The 6,618-nt window shown below is 34.5% G+C and overlaps 1 long non-coding RNA gene across 2 annotated transcripts; it reads left to right on the top strand.

Annotated features, from left to right (window-relative positions):
- Nucleotides 1-1,893: 1,893 nt before the first annotated feature.
- LOC121052348 lies at nucleotides 1,894-6,321 on the top strand. 2 transcript variants are annotated; one of them, XR_005808777.1, is made up of 6 exons: nucleotides 1,934-2,109; nucleotides 2,293-2,658; nucleotides 3,144-3,253; nucleotides 5,077-5,174; nucleotides 5,325-5,448; nucleotides 6,201-6,321. It is a non-coding gene; the product is annotated as an uncharacterized LOC121052348 (long non-coding RNA). The 2 variants fall into 2 exon arrangements; XR_005808778.1 differs by having other exon boundaries at nucleotides 1,894-2,109; nucleotides 2,293-2,394; nucleotides 3,144-5,174.
- The last annotated feature ends 297 nt before the right edge of the window (nucleotides 6,322-6,618 follow it).

Raw genomic sequence — 6,618 nt, 5'->3', positions numbered from 1 at the left:
TTCCCGATTGTCCTCTACTCATCGATACGAGCATGTTGATATATTATTGTATCATGTTTTGGTCATTTGAAGCATGTTATTAGATTTAACGTTATTTCAGTTTATTTGGTTTTCGATCTGTGAGGATCTGACCGTTGGATCGTCGTATAATTTTGATTGATTGATCCTAGAAATGTTCTGGAGACCTTGGGAGGTCTGGGAGGAAGTTTTGTCTCGATTGATGAAATCTTCGATTTTGGTTCAATTGCACTATTCAAACAGAAAACGCTTTCGTTTTAGTTTTGTACTAAGTTGAGACTTTAATTTACTTAGGTGAATGACAGAGTGTGTTCTTTATGTTATCTAGTTTGTGGAAGAAAACATAGCAGGATTTTTGAGGTGAGTAATTCTCACAAGATTCATTTATGAACGGAGTCACTTTATCGATTTGGATTAATTGCTAAATTGTGAAATCATTTTCAGAACTAAATATTTGTTTTGAATTATATGAACTTGATCGTCCACGGTTCATAGATAAGTTAAAATAAGGTTTTGTTATAAAAATGATTTTCTTGAGTTTTGAGTTTTGTGAACTATAGTTGGTATTAGTAGCATTCATGAGTGGATGATTATATGTGTGTGTGTGTGTGTGTGTGTATACGTGAAATATATATCTTGGTGCAGTTGTGGGTGAGGCAGAATTAGTATGTTTTGTGATTACGATCATGCTATTGTTTGTGATTTGACTTTCTTAAAAAATAAATGAGTTTTGGTTGGAAATAATTGTATTATTGACTTTTCATATTTGAGAGTTATATCACTATGCCAAAAAATGAATCAGACAACACATTTCCAACAACAACAAAATTTTTAATTATTCTATTGTCCAAATTTTTGATTCAGTCAACAATTATTACGTTGCTGTTGTGCATGTTATTCCGACAATGGTTATATTTTGATGTTGTCTGAGTGAGTTATTTCAAACAACAGTTATTACATTAACTGTATGTTGTGCAATTACTATTCAGACAATTGTGGTATTTTGATGTTGTATGACCGATCTAATTCAGACAACAGTTGTTTTTTGCTACTTTATTATGTTGTGTAACTCTCTTTCAGACAATGGCTTCAGACAACAGTTATCTATTGATACTTTACTGTTGTGCAATTACTATTTAGACAATGGCTGAGTTTTGATGTTGTCTGACTGATTTTATTTAGACAACAATTATTTATTGCTACTTTATTATGTTGTGTAACTCTTCTTCAGACAATGGCTTTCGACAACATTTATTTATTGATGCTTTAATCTATTGTGCAACTCTTCTTCAAACAATGGCTATGAATTTATGTTGTCTGAGTTCCACATTTAGCCATAACTCAATTTTTTTACTCCCTCCATTCCTTTGCCAGCCTATTTTTTGGCCAAAACTTAAATTTCCCCCTTTTCACAAAACTCCTCGTTTTATTGTGGAAAAAGAAATAAAGGGTTCAGATTCCACCTCTTTCTTCTATCAGAGGCGCATTCCGCACTTTTCTCTTCTATCTTTACTTCTTTCTTTCCAAGCTCCACTCCCCCAATTCCAAAACCCAATTTTCTCCTCAGTCCCAGACCCTCTACCAGATGATGTCTGAGGAGCAACATTGGGATTCCAAATTCTCCGATCGGAATCTCCACCAGAAAGTCCATAAGCTCCTCGAATCGGTGCCGTTTCAGAACCCCAGTTGGGGAGGGCTAGTTTCTGGTGATGTAAAGCTCACGGTGGTGGCCAAGGACGAGTTTTGTTAACTGGTATCTCTCCTCGAATTTTCATGTTTGTGAAATAGATTGGGTTTTGGGTTTGATTGATTTTCTGGTTAAATGGATTTGGGGATTGGGGATTTCATAGAACTAGATTTGGGGTGTTAGCTAGGATTTGCTGTTAATTTCGATTTGGAAGTTACTGTTCTTGGTGATTTTCTATTTAGTTATAGTTGTTTCTATTCAAGTCCTTCTTATGGCTTAGAAGAGCTGATTGGTTGATTTATTATGCTTATTTTGATTCATTTTTGTTTTGGGTTGTGTTGACATCCATCTCCAGAAGAGTCACTGCTCTACTTATGCTTACCTAGCTGTCCGCACCAGGAAATGTATGAAACTCTTCTCTCTCTGCTTTTGGTTCATGATTTTGTTCTTGTATATGGAATTTTGGTTGAGAAATTTGAGTACCCAGAAAAGGATTTTTGATTTTGATGAAGGTTTTGTAGTAAACTCATTGCTTTTAGAATTGTTGTGGTTTTAGGTTTTTGATTGATGTTTGGTGTTTAAAACAGTCAATTGGAGTGTGAAGGCCATCAGGAGGAAGACCACCGGGACTAGAAGGATGTGGTATCTGTGCAATGTCCCACGAAGGTTTAAGAGCAGTTTCAGGGAAGGTGCTGATCCTTTTAGTTTTATACTCCTTGATGTATAGTTGTGAGCTAATCGGTGTATACGTTGTTTTTATTTTTGGGAGATTAATTGGTTTGTTTGAACAAGTTGGATTTAGTGATCTGTGACTTTGGATCTGGTTGGAAAGCCACTGATTGCATAGTGAGATTACATCCTCTTTAGATTAAGATGTATTAGGTTCCTACCACATTGTTATTGGAGAAGGCCTACTCAAGGAATTTTTGCCTTCACAGCCTTATGCTTTCAAAGTATGATCCCAACACATGCTCAAGTGATTTTGTTTCTTTCTCATGAAGTCTCCTGCATCATAATTGATTTGCTGCAACCTTGGAAGGATGCTTTTGATAATATATCACACTTTTGATAAAAAGTGTGCCATTTTGTCTTGTGCACTTGATTAAAGCATCAAGGTTATTCTTTTGCAATTCCATCACCACCACTTTCTTTTTGTTTTACACCATGACATGTTGCACCCAAGAATGCATAGCTGTCAGATTTTTGGGATAAATTTTAGACTGCCTCTTTGATTGTTTTGGGATTCAGCAAATATAAAATTAATCTCGTACACTCTATTTGTATTGAAACTGATTGCGAGCAGCTTCTTTTCTTATTTGTTCTTCAGTAGCAATAGTAACTTGTGGCTGGATTTTCTCTATGAGTTCGGAACAATGATAGATGATCGCAGACTCAACATAGCTTGTATTTAATTTTAACAGAAATGTTTGTTGTGTAGGTACAAGCAAGAGCAGTGATTGTAAGCATAGTAGTATCAAATTAGCCTCGAAGCTTTATTTTCATATGTGCAGAAGATCATCTTTTGAGTCTCATAAGCCTTGAATTGGAGTGAGTCTTTTGAATCTTTTAAGATGGTATGACAACCACTTAAATTTGATATAGTAAAGCACTTCACTCAAAAAAACACTTGCAGAAAGCACTTCTATTAATAGGCAGAAGGTTCTTTCATCTTGTTTTTACACTACAAAAAAGAATTGCATTAGCTTCACCGGTTTGCTTCGGCAATCATTTGCCGTCGCCATTGACATCTATTTTGCGTCGGCAATTGCTGACCATCGCAAGAGAATGAAAAATTTGCATCCCCTTTTATGTGCCGTCGCAATGGCAGTAGCCAAACATCAACCTATTACTTTGGCAAACGTTAGCAGTGGCAAAGCTACCTAAAATTTGCAACCGCATCGACCTACCGTCGCGTTAGCCATCCAAATATTTAGACGAAAAACAGTTTATAAGTATTATATGTTAGGCAGAAAAATCTACTGAACAAAACCTAGCCCCTCTTCGATGAGAAAAAGCTCTGTCCCTCAGCCATCTATCTTGTCCATCTCGATCTGTACCATCCTTTATAGATTTCCTACCCCTTAAATCCAATTTCTCCTCTCCTCTCTCTTTCTCACCCATATATTCGTAAATCTCCAGGAGCCTAGAAAGAGCGATGTACTTAATTTGCTGGCTAAGATTGAACTTCTTCACTAGATTTCTATCAAATCCGGTCGACTCACTAGCTAGAAGATCTACGAACCCAGATGTTCATCTAGAAAGAAATTTGATGAAACACAAAGGAAAAGGTGAGATCTACTAAAATTTGAATGTGAGTGTTCGTCCATATCTTGCGCTAATTTTTTTTTTTCATTTTTTTGGTTCATTTGAGCTGTTCGTGCTTCGAAGTGTTTTCTTAAGATTCAGAGAACTTCTGTATAAGCCAGCCATTTTAGAGAGCAGTTTAGCTCGACACAATCTTTTGTTAAATTGGTGAGCTTGATCCAAAGTTTTAGTCTTTGTAATGTCTGTAGATTTGGTGCTATCCTATGCAATGAATCCTAGGTAATTTCAAGTAAGTCATGGACAAATCTAGTCTCATTTATTAATAGTATATGCATTCATCATCCAGTTCGTGTTTACCAAATTGTGATCCAAAATTGTTTTGCTTCAAATTGTGATCCAATATTATTTTGGTATTCTAAATTGTGATTTACTTTGTGTTTTTAATTTTCTGTTACAACAGTATTAGAGCATGATTGCTTTCATAGCCTAAAATTGGTTTATATTGATTCTCTGGTTTGTAGTGTTTCCATGTATGCATACTCACAGGTTATTGTGCTAGACTAGAGATGTAAGTTAGCTTATATTATTATACTTAACATATTTTTGATCCAATATTTCTCATTGGCCTGCATCTAAAGCATTTCTAAGTTGTTGGACCTCTGTCTTCAGCTATCTAGAGACAAATCCATTTCTTTATCTCTTTTTTATTTTATTTAACTTTATATTTCTATTCCTTATATATGAAACTGAGTTGTGTGCTTTTTTTTATATTGGAAGCAAAGTTAGTTTCGATTTGTACTACGAACTAAATTCATATCAACACTGAGCCAAACAAAAAAATTAGTTGAAGAAAGGTTCATCCCTCTCCAACTATTGGTACGAACTCCTTGACCAGTAGCCATTAACTTCTAATTTGTATCATGAAACCATGTTGTGTCTTTTTGGGTTTCTAAGAAAAATTGGTTTGAAACAAACCTAAATGCCACATGTTTTTAGTAAATTGTTTTGCCTGTGCTTCTTTCTTTTTATGGTTTTCAGCTTGTCCTCTGTTGTATATGTTGTGTTGTACATGCTTCTTTTTTTTAATAAAATTTGTTTGTTATCAGGAAAAGGGGAAAAAAAAAAAAGACCTACGAGCAAAGAGGAACCAATGACTGAACCATGTCGCTTATAGATTGTTGAATTTAGTTCTAGCATGATAGAGGTATTGAATGAAGAACTGAATATTGAATTTAAAGAGGCCTTTTGAGAAAACTTGCTGGCCAAAGTTACAATCTTCTGAGGAAGACAATATCTGTCTACAAGCAATATTATCTGTCAAATATTAATTCTTCTTTTTGTGAAAAAAAAACAGAGTAGTACCAAGATCAGTCTTCTGCTCAAACTGGGGTTGCATTAGCTGAGTCACCAAATGAGGCTCTTTCTCTTAATTGCATACCTGATATGGTGCTGCATGATTGACCAAAGATAAATTCAAGGTAGTGTTGGAAAGCTTGTAATTTACTTTTCACTTATGGTGTGGTGCAAGAAAAACTTAACTTAATGTTCCATTATGTTAAAATTGATTGTTAATTTTAAAGTCGAGCTTGATGTGGCTATGTCCTTGTCCTTAAGTCATGGTAGACATTTAGATTTGGTTAAACTTTCTCACCTTTGTTTGGTTAATTAGGTCACTAATTGTTTCTTCAATTGGCAAGCTAAAGATCCATCTATACATCTAAAATAAACATTTAGACTTGGTTAAACTTTCTCACCTTTGTTTGGTTAATTAGGTCACTAATTGTTTCTTCAATTGGCAAGCTAAAGATCCATCTATACATCTAAAATAGTTAGAACATACTTTAACGTGTCAGCAATACATAACACACATACACGTGTTTTGTTCTTTCTGTACGTATGGATATTGTTTCATGAGATATTACTTGCAAATATGTTAGGTCTAGATATATTCGTGCCAAAAACAAGATAGGCTTTCTAGATAAATGCATTATCTCATAAGCAAGTTGGTTGATATGTGTTTGGTTTGTATTAAATGTTCAGGTTCCAAAAATTTTACCATATCAAAAGCAAATTTATCTATGAACTTCATGTCATGCTTGTTCTTTCTCAATTTCTTTTAGCTCTCTTTACAAGCAGTAACTTTTTTTTTCTGGTTAATTTTGACAGTGATAATGTTTATAGAATGCGAAAGTTAGTTGGTTTGAATTTAATGTGATTATATCCAATGCAGGGTTTGATGTCATCTTCAGAATCTAGTGAAGATGGAGGAAATGAAGTATTCTGATTACCAGTTTTCCAGTACATTAACTATATGTAATTTAATTTTGTAAATTTATGTATTTGAACATTGGTGAAGATATATAAAATTGATGTTAAAAAGTAATTTGATGGAACTTTTCCTTTGTATCACTTTCTTCCCTAAAATAAAAATTTTAAAAAAATTCTAGCATGCAAATTTTATATGCTAGTTTTTTTTTTAATTAACAATTCACATTTTGCGACGGCAATTTTTCCGTCGCCAAAGACCAATGGCGACGGCTAGACGACAGCAATTTTGCTGATGTCGTTGGTGGCGTCACCATTGATATTTGCGACGGGTAATTGCCGTCGCTAAAAATCATGCGACGGCGTTATCAATGGCGACGCCA

Source organism: Rosa chinensis, chromosome 3, assembly GCF_002994745.2.
Source record: "Rosa chinensis cultivar Old Blush chromosome 3, RchiOBHm-V2, whole genome shotgun sequence".
Taxonomy (NCBI): Eukaryota; Viridiplantae; Streptophyta; class Magnoliopsida; order Rosales; family Rosaceae; genus Rosa; species Rosa chinensis.
The sequence above is the reverse complement of the archived record's forward strand: the minus strand, read 5'-3'. Positions and strand labels throughout refer to the sequence as shown.